The sequence below is a fragment of the Maylandia zebra genome, linkage group LG13 (assembly GCF_041146795.1).
Source record: "Maylandia zebra isolate NMK-2024a linkage group LG13, Mzebra_GT3a, whole genome shotgun sequence".
Taxonomy (NCBI): domain Eukaryota; kingdom Metazoa; phylum Chordata; class Actinopteri; order Cichliformes; family Cichlidae; genus Maylandia; species Maylandia zebra.
Genome location: NC_135179.1, coordinates 24,955,404 through 24,969,497, shown reverse-complemented (window position 1 = coordinate 24,969,497; position 14,094 = coordinate 24,955,404). Strand labels below are relative to the sequence as shown.

The 14,094-nt window shown below is 41.0% G+C and overlaps 1 long non-coding RNA gene across 1 annotated transcript; it reads left to right on the top strand.

Annotated features, from left to right (window-relative positions):
• Nucleotides 1-11,491: 11,491 nt before the first annotated feature.
• On the top strand, nt 11,492-12,529 carry LOC143421703 (uncharacterized). Its single transcript, XR_013101264.1, has 2 exons — nt 11,492-11,645; nt 12,034-12,529. It is a non-coding gene; the product is annotated as an uncharacterized LOC143421703 (long non-coding RNA).
• Nucleotides 12,530-14,094: the final 1,565 nt, after the last annotated feature.

The window sequence follows — 14,094 nt, the reverse complement described above, 5'->3', positions numbered from 1 at the left end:
GAAATGATATTTAATTTAAATATAACTTTCTGTTTTAGGACAATTTTTGTATCACGTCTGTGACAAATTGAAATTTAAGTAGACTGCTGGGTTGGAACACATCATCCTGATAAGTCTGCATACTGGGAAAAAAACAGCCTCCATCATGTTCAGTGAAGGGAGGCAATTTCTCCACAGAAAGCTTGTACAATATAAAAATAATCTCATTATTGCACGGTAGATTTTCATGTCAGTCAAGAAACTTGTACTGCTACAGTCCATTATAAGCACAAAATTTCAGCACACCGAGTCTAGATGGATTTGCTCTAAGGTTACTTTCAAAGTCAAATTATAATTCTGGACCACGAGGGACGAAAGGTGATTAGGCAACAAGTTTGATCGAAAGTTTTCTTTCAAAACACCAAAGAATTTGAGAAATTTTAGCATCTTTTGACACTGATTTTTGTTCGGTTCAGTCACTGGAAAAAATAAATCCCTTTACAGTCACAATCTGATTGGTTGGATGGGTTAACTTCACATGATCATGTTTATTTTTCTTTGTTTACAATATTATAGGATTTAGAGGTCTTCACACAAACACTGGCTTTTTCCTTTCTAGCTTGTGACTCAGCCTGGTTTCACTGATGTATATATAGTATCTCTCTGCAGCTGCTTATCTGAGGAGATAGAAACGCCACTAGTGTACTTGCACAATGTTGTCTCCATTCCTTTGTCTACAGTATACCGACTGGCCAATCGTTGCAATCAGTTGCTGCCTGAACGGCACTATCATATTATTATTGTTACATGGTGGCTCTGTTAGACAGCAACATTTGTGGTTGCTGAATCCATGTGTCCATTTCCTGATTTGCCCTGTTCTGTAGATAAATGTACAATTAGTCCGATTGATTTCTAAGTGTTGTTATTATTCAAATATGTTGAAACAAAAAATTTTACACGAACAGTAGAAAAAACATGTCATTGTAGGGTCCGCAGTTGTGGGGAAAACATAGCAGCTAGCTGCAGCTGTTAGGTGGATATATATGGCCTAAATGTAATCCTTTTATTTTTTTTATTTTTATTTTTATTTTTTCTTAAATGACATCAGAAACAGCAGTATGCGACATTACGTGATGGCAGAGCTTCAGTTCATCCTTTGTCTTTTTTTTTTTTTTTTTTTTTTTTTTTTTTTTAATAAATAGGACAGGGGGAATGAATGAGAGAGAGAGGGGGAGAGAAAGAAAGAAAACCAAAGGGGAGAAGAGACGGTGAGAAGGGGGGGGAAGAGAGAGAAAAAAAAAAAGAACTCCTGGGTCACCTGTATGGAGAAAAAAAAAACAAACAAAAAAAACAAACAGAGGAGACAGCAAACAACAAAGAGCAACATAATAATAGAGAAAACAAAGCACCATCACAATAAACTAGCTAGTCATAGATATCAATATTTACTAAATAATAAACGATATTGTGCAGCACGCAAGATAGACAGCGCACAGTGTGCTTTGAGGCAGCAGCCAAGAAAGCTTTAGTCCGCGTCTGTGAATACCCATGTGAGCATACCTGTGTGGATCAGCATGCTTGCATTCCAAAGGTTTCTCCATGTAATGATCTGCTAGGGAGTGTGGGGGGGCCACAGCCCCGTCCTCCAGGGTGTGAAGTGGGTATGGAGGAGATCAAAACTCCAGACATCCAGAGGCCCCCAGAATACAAGAGACCATGGAAGACCAACAGAGGGGCAGCCGCGCCACTGTTCCAGTAAGAGCTGAGGAGAGTCCCAGATGAGGGCTCGCCCAGCAGCCGCGGAGCAGAAGTCAGGGGGAGTTGCAGTGACGCGCCCGTGAGCTCCGCCGGCCCCCAGCTGTGCCTGAGTGACCGAGCCCCAGGCCGAGAGGCCGGGGGCACCCCACCTCCAAAGGGGCCCGAGCGAGCCCCAGGCCCCAGGCCCCGACAAGCGGCCGCCAAGGAGTGAGCCGGTGTGTACCCGGACGCCCACCCCCAGATACAAAGAACCACCAACACACCGACACCTGAGGGAGTCCGCCACCGGCAGGGGAAGTGGTGGTGGGTGGAGATAGGCCTCCAAACCTTGGAGGGCCTGAGGTGTCCCCAGAGAGGTGGCGTCTGATACCCAACCTGACATATAGACACAGACATACGGGCACACACAGACACAAACATCCATTCCCACCCTCATGCTCTCATATGCACTCACTCCACACTCAACCAACGTGGAGACAGACATAAAGAGACGCTGTACACACAATCACACTCCCCAAGCGTACTCTACAAACCGGGTCTAGGTACCCTTGCCCCTGGAGGGGGGAATTGCACCCAGACCCAGGTGGTGTTACCCTTTTCCCTGCGGTGGGGAGAGGCAGACCACCCCGACTCCGCAGCAGCAGGGAGGCCCCACACCCCAGACCGCAGTCGGACGGCCAACTCCTCCTACTAGCCCTCCCGCTCCAGCAGGCCGCAGAGAATGGGGGTGGGAGAAGACTCCAAACCTCCCTCCACCCGCTCATTGTAGTGTTGATGCATATGTGTTCTAAGGTGCAATTAAAACCCAGGAGGGCATGGAGCTACCTGCCAAGGAGCAGCAGGTAAGCGCATAGTCCCTCCTGCTAGCCCTCAATGACTAAGTGTATTTAAAATTGAGAGGTGGGCAACGACGTCAGGGGTGAGGTGTAATCCTTTTAAACTCTCTTGGCTGACTAAAGCGTGTTAGTCCTCCAGTATAGCAAACATCGAGCACTTGAAAATGGAGGGATAAGAAAATAGAATTTAATTAATTGCAATCTGCTGATATTTTACAAACTGTAAGTTTATGGAATGAAAAAAGGATGATTTGACAGTTTTTTTGCCAGTAACCTTGGCTAACTTTTTCTCTATTAGGGGAGTCATCACATACACTGTTGGCTGTATGAGAGTCAAGCTTTATTAGCTGATATTAGCCTTTCGCCAATCGATCGTTATCTAGGGGAGACCGGGGATAGTTGTAACATTTTTGACATTTCTGTCTGTAAATTGAAGCTCTTTTAAGGTAGTGGATTCAAAATGTAATGCAAAGTATTTACATGTCTCGGCTATTAAATAGTGCAGCTATTTTCTCTGCAGCACAATTGCCCATTGCATGGTATGGCCTCAAACACGAAGAGTGAAATGTTACAATTAACCCCATAGTCTGGGTTAGTTGTAACATATCCTGGGGTAAAATGTAACACAATGAAATAAGGGTACTGACAAAATATTAACATGTAATCTTTGTTTATTCAACACATGAATGCACTTAGAGCCATTTATGTAGCTGTGTGTGTGTGTGTGTGACAGAATGCAGAAATCTAACTTTTGAACATATTCCAACCCCCCAAAAAAGACAAATTCTGGAATTTTCTGCAACTGAATATTTCATTAATTTTGGTTGGTCTTCCTTGAGTTTGGCCTCATTGGCTCAGTGGGCATTATAACCTACAGCTCTTGCACCAATTTTGAACATAACAATGAAGCTGAAAAATTGTAGTTGTTCACCAGCACCGCAATTCCATTACTTTTTATCATGGCTTACCTTGGTGTGGTTTGCAAAGTGCTTCAGAAAGATGACGAAATCTGTTTCTTGCACCCATCCTGATTTATTTCCACTACCAGTACTTCCTACTGGTCCATCTCTGACACAGTGGTCTGCATAATGTATGTGTGGGAACACAAACAGTGGAGGAATTGTGTTGCCAATGGCATTAACCGCATATACAAAAGCGACCAGTGAACCTCTCTCTGCTGATGAAGTAATAGTGTGGTAAGTTGTAACATCTGCATTATTGTTACAACTAACCCAGACTGTTGCTGTTACAACTGACCCAGACTCCTATAGCCATGAACTAGCTAACATTACAGCCAACGGCTAAAACATTAGCACTAAAGACCTACACAGAATATATCCCCATAGACATACAAATAACATAATTTAAGTTTGATGAGTTTAACTGCAAAGCAGATAATGCTATTACAAATTGAAATAAAGTAGAAAAACTTACTTTTTGGCATACAAATTACTTTTTTTCATGTTAAATTGTCTGTGTTTGACAAAATGTGCTGATTTTTCACATGTGATAGCAGAACTGAGTTGGGCATGCACAGGATGAGTCACATCATTTGAAACTTAGCCCTGACTGGAGAAATTGGAAGTGTTACAACTGACCCACGTTACAACTATCCCCGGTCTCCCCTACATTTATATTAGTGGATACATTTTAAAAGTAAGAAACAAATTTAAAACATGTTATGAGTGTTGATGTTGTAGTTTGCTCACCAGCGGGCACAAACTATACAACGGGGCGGTCTACGGTAGCACACATGTTGGAACCCCACAAACACAACAATCGTTGTTTAAATGAATAAATAAATAACTCAAATGTTCAATTCTGCAACATTACCAGTTATAGAAAAAAGGAGTCTGACTTATTGGACTAAATGTTTCTTTGAGTATTTCATGATAACAACTCTAAAGGAGCAAATGTGTGCTTATCACCAGAAATTCACCCCTGGTGCTGCCCTTAGTGTCCCATTATCTGCTGAAGAGCTGCAGAAAGTCATTGCAGAAAGTGTTTGATGGAGTTGCCGACTGTCGGGCCCATTGTCCAGGAGGACTGGTCTATCATGTTAGTTCTAAAGGACACATTTTCACTGTGAAAAATAAACCCAGACCTTTTAGGAGGGGGGAAAAAAAGAAAGGAAAAAGAGGCCGCCTCATAAAAACACAGTCCATAGACTCAGCTAAGAGGTAGGTTGGTTTAGGGACTCACTTGCAATGTCCTATTCCTGCTCCTCTTTTATTTAAAGTCACATTTCATCGCATCAGTGGGTTACAAAGTATTTTTTTTCATTATCTGATGCTGCTAACACACACATATATATATATATATATATATATATATATATATATATATATATATATATATATATATACACTGAACAAAAATATAAACGCAACACTTTTGTTTTTGCTCCCATTCCCCATGGGATGGACGTAGAGACCTAAAATTCATTCCAGATACACAATATAACCATCCCTCCCAAACAGTGGTCACAAATCAGTCCAAATGTGTGGTAGTGGGCACATCTGCTATATTGAGATAATCCATCCCACCTCACAGGTGTGCCACATCAGGATGCTGATCTGACATCATGAGTAGTGCACAGGTGTACCTCAGACTGCCCACAACAAAAGGCCACCCTGGAATGTGCAGTTTTGACTCACAGCAAAATTCCACAGATGCCACAAGCAATGAGGGAGCGTGCAATTGGCATGCTGACAGCAGGAATGTCAACCAGATCTGTCGCCCGTGCATTGAATGTTCATTTCTCAACCATAAGCCGTCTCCACAGGCGTTTCAGAGAATATGGCAGCACATCCAACCGGCCTCACAACCGCAGACCTCGTGTAACCACACCAGCCCAGGACCTCCACATCCAGCAGGTTCACCTCCAAGATCGTCTGAGACCAGCCACCCAGACAGCTGCTGGAACAATTGGTTTGCACAACCAAACAATTTCTGCACAGACTGTCAGAAACCGTCTCAGGGTCGCTCAACTGCATGCCCGTCGTCCTCATCGGGGTCTTGACCTGACTCCAGCTCGTCGCCGTAACAGACTTGTGTGGGCAAATGCTCACATCCGATGGCGTCTGGCACGTTGGAGAGGTGTGCGCTTCACGGATGAATCATGGTTCACATTGTTCAGGGCAGATGGCAGCTGAGAATGTCCCAGTTCTTGCATGGCCAGCATACTCACCGGACATGTCACCCATTGAGCATGTTCGGGATGTGCTTGACCGGCGTATACGACAGCGTGTACCAGTTCCCACGAATATCCAACAACCTCGCACAGCCATTGAAGTGGAGTGGACCAACATTCCACAGGCCACAATTGACAATCTGATAGACTCCATGCGACGATGTGTTGCACTGCATGAGGCAAATGGTGGTCACACCAGATACTGACCGGTTCTGGGTCCCCAGACCCCCAATAGTGCAAAAAACTGCACATTCCAGGGTGGCCTTTTGTTGTGGGCAGTCTGAGGTACACCTGTGCACTACTCATGATGTCAGATCAGCATCCTGATGTGGCACACCTGTGAGGTGGGATGGATTATCTCAATATAGCAGATGTGCCCACTACCACACATTTGGACTGATTTGTGACCACTGTTTGGGAGGGATGGTTATATTGTGTATCTGGAATGAATTTTAGGTCTCTACGTCCATCCCATGGGGAATGGGAGCAAAAACAAAAGTGTTGCGTTTATATTTTTGTTCAGTGTATATATATATATATATATATATATATATATATATATATATATATATATATATATATATATATAATTAAATAGGTCTCCACTTTTACCATTAACCAAGTGTTCTACATATTTATTGCTAGATACCGCAACTCCCTCCTTCACTACCTTTTGAATTAAATAAAGAAAGACACCTATTCCAATGATCTGCTAGTGCTGTAAGTTGCTTTGACAATTATGTATTTTTAGAGAGCCTAATAAATATTCATAACCAGTGGCTGAACCTCAGTGCTGATGATGCGATCATGTAAATTGCTCCCCGTATCATGAATATATATATCAAATATATGGCTCATTCATAGGAACTGATGAAAGAAGTTACTGGAAATGATCTTTGAAAATGTTATACATGAACAACAAGTGTCCATAAAACTCTTTAGGTTAATTTTGTGCTTGCAATCTTTGTTTTGCAACCAGCTACTCTTTATTATTAATATTGTTGAGTGAAACACACACTATTTCATGCACCAACAAGGCAGCAATACGGGAGGAAAATGAAATTCTCTGTTTGTTTGTTTTATATCTGAATGAATTAACAGAGTTTTATTTTTTCTTAATGACACTTATTCCAGAAGCATATTTTGCAGATTTTCTTTTTTTCTTTTTCTTTTTTTTTTTACCTGTCTTCAACTTCATTATGTAAATACACCATATAAATGACAGGTGCATCCCAGAATAACAAACATGTCTAATTCGGAATAATTTCCTGAGCCGGGTGACAAATTCTTCCTTCCTCCTGCACTATGCATAGACGTGGAGCATCGGCATGCATACAAAGTAGGGTGGAGATTTAGCTTGGCTTGTTGTAGCGTAGCTCCCCATCTCCCTCCATGTCTTTCTCTCCAGTCCCAGCTCTCCCTGACATAAAAGGGCATGTCCTCTGAGGTTCATGCCTGCCCCTCTGTGTCTGTTGGGGCTACGTCCCAGAGAGACACAGACATGAAACCAAGCACAACGGGGAAAAAAAGGCTGTGTGCTTTTATGGAAGAGGTCACACACATTTCTATGAATATCCAAGCGGGTATACTTTTAAAATTTCACAAGAAAGAAAATAAGACTGCACTGCTTAGGGTCGTGGCAGACTAGTAATTATAAGTAATAACTTGGTAGCCACAGCAAAAGCCTAGCTTGTTACCCATTACCCCACTTGGCCTTCCCTTGACTTCAGCTGCCAGAGCTATAGAGAAATCACAAGCCTAAACTGAATTCTTGATATAAAAACTCGCCAGGGAAAGTTCTGAGCTGGCAGTCTGCAGCCTTTTATTGATAAGTTTGTGCACACGTCTTGTGCCAAGTTCTGAATCAGTGCTGCGAGCCAAACCGATGCTCACACACTAACACTGTAGCTTCACACTTATCTCTCTCTCTGCTCAGTTTTTGCTCTGAGGCCTCCAAAGTGTTGTAAGAATAATGCTCTAATGATAATGATAAGGTAATGTACTGTAAAAAAAAAGAAAAAAAAAAAAGAAGAAGAAAATAATAAAATAAAATTACAAACCGAGTGCAGGCAGTGGTTTAATGAGGGGATTTACATCAGACATTTGGAAGTTTCTGGATGGTTTACAAAGAGCACGCAGCAGATGTGAATGAAATAAGATTTCTTACAAATAAAACTACAAAGTGGTGAATGGCATGCTGCGGCAATTTGTTTGCCTCATAGTTGCATCTAAAGAACGCAAACAAAACTGCTGCTGATTACTTAATTACAGAAAACCCATTTTGCAGCTTGAAATGAATGCGAAACTATTTTTAATTGCATTAGATTACATAAACAATGCATGATGTCTGAACGGACAAATAAATAGGAAGCGGCTTGTACGGCGTTATAAGCCGTGCTGATCTGGTGAATGAGATACTGCTGCGTCTGTGGTGCTGAACACATTTCTTCTTGGGTGCTTTTGTTATTTCATATGCCTGTTTGTGCAGTCCGTGTTTGATTTATTCTTTTTAATGAAACAAATCTGTTGCACAATGGACTCAGCCATTATGGAGAAAAACACATGACGCAAAAGGCCCGAAGCGCTTTTAGCAATGACACGATATTTTAAAATTAGAGGTTTATAATGATGTTGTAGATTATGTTGAAGTTTCATACATTTTACTGTCATCTCCGTGCTCAGATCAGTCGTGCTTTTGTTTAAAAATGCTTCTGTGTCATCATTGTGGGCTGAATTCCTCCTGAATGTGACTCAAACTACATTTAAAACTGGAGCTCATAACTCCTGAAAACAAAGCAACCCCTCAGCTGCCTGCAGACCGCTAGTCAAAACTCTTTTACTTCTAATCCTCCAAAGAGAGTGACAGATGGTAGGATTGTGTAAACTCGTACTACAAAGAGGCTAGACCGTGTATGACGTGGAGATCTGTTCACATTAAAGCTATTAAACGGTATGTGTGTTTCTGTTAGGTTCATATTTAGCCTTCAAACCACTTGTCTGAAAGCCCCACATAAATAAATAAAGGGCAAACCACAATCTGGACTGATGCTGGTAACTGATATGCACACAAGAGAGCAAATGCAACCACAATTCTTAGGTGGAATCATGTTTTGCAGAAATCCTCCACAATGCAACCTCTGACAGGCTCCTTGTCTTCTGTTGCATAAGTCAGCGTGCGCCAATAGTGACGTCAGTGCTGGAGCACTATGCAGCACCGTCGGCAAAGACAAGCTGATGGCACCAGTCTCTCAAGTTCATCTCTACAAGCATCAAGTTGAGACGTTCTTCAGAAAAATAGAAAAAGTACCTGCGTTGTCTTTGTTTTTTTGACTTCCTATTATCCCTATTCCATTAGAGACTGGCTCAGTTTGTCACTTATGAACAGAATTGGTTTTACTGGTTGGCAAAATGTGTTGATAACACAGTTTGCATGAGCAGTGATCAGTCCGTGGAACATAACCGGAGCTTAACCAGAAGCAGCGTAGGTCTGTCCAATAAAAAAACAAGCTACAAATTTTGCTTTCAGATTTAATATTCTGTAAAGAAACTTTGGATTTCTATATACTGCGAGAATGCACGAGAGAATAAGAATAAAATATGAATCAAGTAAACATTATATTTTTTGCAAGAAAAGCCTATTTCATTAGTAAATCATTGCATGAGCCATATATGTCTTTTGGGACATATATATAAGCAATTTCTGCTGGAGTGGGGAATCCTTATGATTCCTCCCATACGAGTAAATAAGAATGAAAAGTTCTCCTGAAGTCTGCACACTACCTCAGCTTTTCTGTGAGATTTCCTTTCAACACAAAAGTTTTACACATGGCTTTGACTGACAGAATGTGAGGATGAGACAACATAATGGCTATATTTGAGAAATACAGGGAAACGGGCACCATGGGAAATGGGGAAAAAAGTATAAAATTCAGAGAGCAACAGAGGGCAGCAAGAGTAGTCAGAAACTGTGAGATGTATTTGACCTGAGCACTGAGAGATTGAAGAAATCATATGCTGCTGCTCAACTTTGGGACCGCTGTGAGCTTTAGAGATTCATCAAATGCTCTGCCATGCTTTTGGCTTCAGCCGAAATTGATGCCGTCTCAAACTTTCATTTCCAACCTTCACAGATATAATTTGCTTTCCTAAGAAGAAAATAAATGTATGGGTGCCCGAGCACTGCTCAGTTAAAGTTGCAATAGAGAGCTTTTCAACTTTCCAACCTTGATTTCTAGTATTTGATTAATGGGCAGGAATTTAGTCTTTTTTGTTATTTACTGATGTTGGAGCGATATGGCACAGCAAGAAGGTTCTGGGTTCAAGTGTGGAGCCTGTATTTCCTGCTACAATCTAAAGAAATGTGTGTGAGTTTAACTGCTGATTCTACACTGGCTGCAGGTATAGCTCGCCTCTTGCCGGATGTCAGCTAAGGCTCCTGACACTCTGGATGAAAAAAAATATATAAAATCTTTGTGATCTAGTATGAATGTCACTTTTTGAGCCCTCTCAAGTCTCAGAGCTCTCTTCATTGAGTTAATGGCTGTCCAAGGCTCACTCTTGTCTTACTTTTTTCTTTTTTTCCTCCTTCTGCACCTTTTGTGACAAAATCTTTTTTTTTCTTTCACCAGGTGAGGTCTCTGCAGCTGCTCCTCTTCCACTTTACCACATTAAGTTCACGCTGATAATAAAATTGATCTGTGCAATAAAAGGAGTATACATCCCGTTTACACTGTCATTTGTCTGCTGCTGCTGCTTTTACCTATTTACGAGAACAGCCTTAACTGTCAAAGGTTTCACTGAGCGGCATACGGCAACACAGTTACACTGTGTGGGTGGTTGGAGGTTCTAGACCCCATCTAGGAAATCATTGGGTGAGAGGGAGAGTACACCCTAGACTGGCAGCCATTCACATGACAGGGTTAGCACAGAGAGATGGACATATTCACATTCACACCTACAGCCAATTTAGAATTGCTGGTTAACCTGACGTGCTGGAGTACGAAAATAGAAATTCACACAGTCACAGGGTGAAAATGCAAACTCCACATAAACACTGCAGCTCTGTGCCGCCCAGTTAATAGATGGTGAAATGGAATGGTACTCATATACCGCTTTTCAGCTTTGTCTGTGCACTCAAAGCTACAAACCACACACACATACAAACAAAACCTACTCACAAATCTGCATATAAACCCTGCAGAAGGATGTTTCATGTACAAGTGATTCATACCTGAATATGTTTGTACTTTACAATCAAATTTAGAAGTCCCTCCGACCGTGCATGCAAAACAACCGTGAAGGTCTGGCTGTCTGAGAACATTTTTACACACATTTATAAACTGAATAGTCCTAGCTACCACCAATAATGTCATCTGTAGTAGTATTAGTGTTTTTCTTTTATTTTGGGTCATTATTTACAGTTTTCCAAAACATACCAAAAACCTGAAGGCTTTAACCTTTAAAATCAAACAAAATTAAACATATTATTAATATTATTAGTAGTAGTAGTATCAGAGGCAGAGATTCAGCCCTTGCTACATATGTTACTTACATTCTGGTTTCTCTTTTCTGGCTGACATATCTGCCTGTTTTCATCTTAATCTTACAGGCTATTAGTCTTTTCTTATATCAACTTAAATGTACATGTAACCCATGGTTATTTTATTGCCAATTGTATTCTGTTTTTATTCTAATTTGAAGTGTTACTGTTTGTTAAATGCTGAGTTTTCCCATGTACCGTGAATGCACCATAGCGCGTGCGTGGTGACTTTCTTTCACTGCATCCGCCTGCACGGAGCTAGATGCGCAAAGCTGTGTGGATATTCAGTCCTGTAACGTGTTGCGCTACGGAATTAATGTTTTCTTTGAAGAATATCCTGGTGAGTCTCACAGTTGCAGTTTCAGTTGTGATTCATAGTCCAGTTTCTGAGCATAAAACCAGTCAGGATACAATGCTTGTCGGAAATGTGATATTTGTCTTAGAACCTGCTAACGATTGCTTAGCTGTGTTAGCCTGTGGAGAGTATGCTAGCGTACCCACATGTGCTCCCTGGGCTAATGCGCTTACATGTGAAGTTTTAGCTAACACACCACGGAGACACTTTTCATGCTTCATGATTTGCAGTGAAATGTATTTTTGTTGTTGATAAATTGTTATTGGCCAATAAGAACTGTATAGATGTGTGATGTGTGAGGAACAAAAGGGATAACACTAGAGAAACACGTTTTATTTTACAAGTGAGTGATTGCACTGCACGTTGTGTGCAGGCTGGTTTTTTGTTTACGTGGTAGAAATCTGCTGCAAGGACCGAGCGGTGCCATCTAAGGACTGGATGCCACTGGAGGTGCCTAGAAAGGACGTTCTCAATCTGAAGGCCACCTGTTTCCTTGGAGGGTGGTAGGATACAACGATTTGCAATTTTTTTTGGATTAACGTTTTTTTTCTGAGATCTCAGGACACTTTATGTTGTTACTTTTTTTCTTTTTTTGGGGGGGGTCAGATCTGATTCCACTTAACACAAAAAACTGATGCATCAAAAAGCAAAAACTGTGACTAAAGACAATTAACACTTACTAAGAACACTGAATACTAAGTGCACTGAACTGAAAAGGACAGCCTACCTAATATATTTATGGACACTTTAAGTGATATATTGTACATTGTTGAGATTTACATGTTTGAAATGGTCTAAATGTTTTGTTCATGTCTATGTTTTGGAGCATTTAAATGTTGAATACACTCAAATCACTTTTCTCCCTTTAAGTTGTTGTCAGTGTCTCATTCTGAGTGGAGGGATATTCCTTCTTTAAGTTGAGTTACCACTGCCAGTCTCCTTACGATCCTAACTGAACCCAACAAGAGTAGATTCTCAAATATTGTTTTTTCCCTTGACTTTGTATGACAGATTACTGTGGATTTGACTGATTTTGGACTACTCAGTTAAAAAGGGTGACATACAAAAGCAACAAATGAAAGAAAGAGAGCAAGAAAAGCAAAGTCATATTCCGCACCCCATTTTTTTTCACTCCTTATAATAATTGGTGGTTTTGAAAAGTTGGATCTTCTCTGGCTTCCTTCTCAGACACTGTTTCCTCAGTCTGACTGTCACCTTCTCTTTGTGGTTTAGGCTTGTTTTTGTCACTGTTCTTTTCACTTCATTTTGAAGGTAAACTTTCCATATATGCATAAATGGGGGTTTAGTGTTATGCAGATAGTTTGCAGATTGCACGGAGCGAGCACAAGCCTGTGGGTTTGGAATGAATCTAATTAACTAACATGCACACAACACTAACAGCACGGTTGACCAGTGCAAACGTGTCATAAATCCGACCATAATTTTAGATGTAGCCTCATTTTTGGCTCGGGGTAAGAACGTTTCCAAGCACAAATTTGGTCCATTTATACAGCACTTTCTATCCAGCACACATTCACTCTCCAGTGGAAGCTTGGAGTTCAGTATCTAGCCCGAGGATACTTCAAGTGGACTGGAGAAGCTGAGGATCAAGCCACCAACGTTCCAATTAGTACATGACCCGCTCCAACTCCTGAGCTACAGCTGCATTAGGAAAGAAATCTCTCTTTAAACTCACATTGTATATATGTCTCAAATAAAAAGCACTCTTGTATTTCAGAAGTTCATTTTTAAACAAGGCTTTTACAGTAATACATTTGCAGAAACATTTTGTGGAATATGCAAAGATGGAACATTAAGATTTTTACTAATTCACACGTTATTTCATCACACCAGAAAAAGAGTAAGGGTAACCATCCCACTCGGTGGGAGAAAGAAAAGAGGACACGTCTAGGGAGAGCAGTGAGATGTAAGGAATATGTCATGTCTGCAGATGGACAGGCAGAGATGGAGATGAGGCTGGGGAGACAGGTGGCATTATGAACTATTCATACTGTCAAGAAAATATTTGATGTTGTGGTCAGTTACACCTGAGTAATGTAAACTTTCCACTGAGGTATGCAGCCTCAGGGCCATTTGTACTTATACGCAGAGTGCGCTCTGTTAGGGTACTTACAAGGTTGTTTTTTTTTTTGTAATGTTAGCGAGGTAGGCAATCTACCATTCAGTTGGAATTTTACTTGGTAAAAATATTAAACCAAGGCCAACAGGAGTCAAAAGTATGTGTTTAAAAATGTTTAAAAAGGTAAGAAATGTGGTTTTATAGAACACAGCACCAGCAAGGCCATTATGCAGGCAACTGCTGTAACAGGAATAACCCCTTCAAAACAGCACAAACGTATTGAGAAATTGCATGCATGAATAATAATTAGCTATCATTAGTCAGTACTGTGTATTTCATTACACAAAAAGTGAA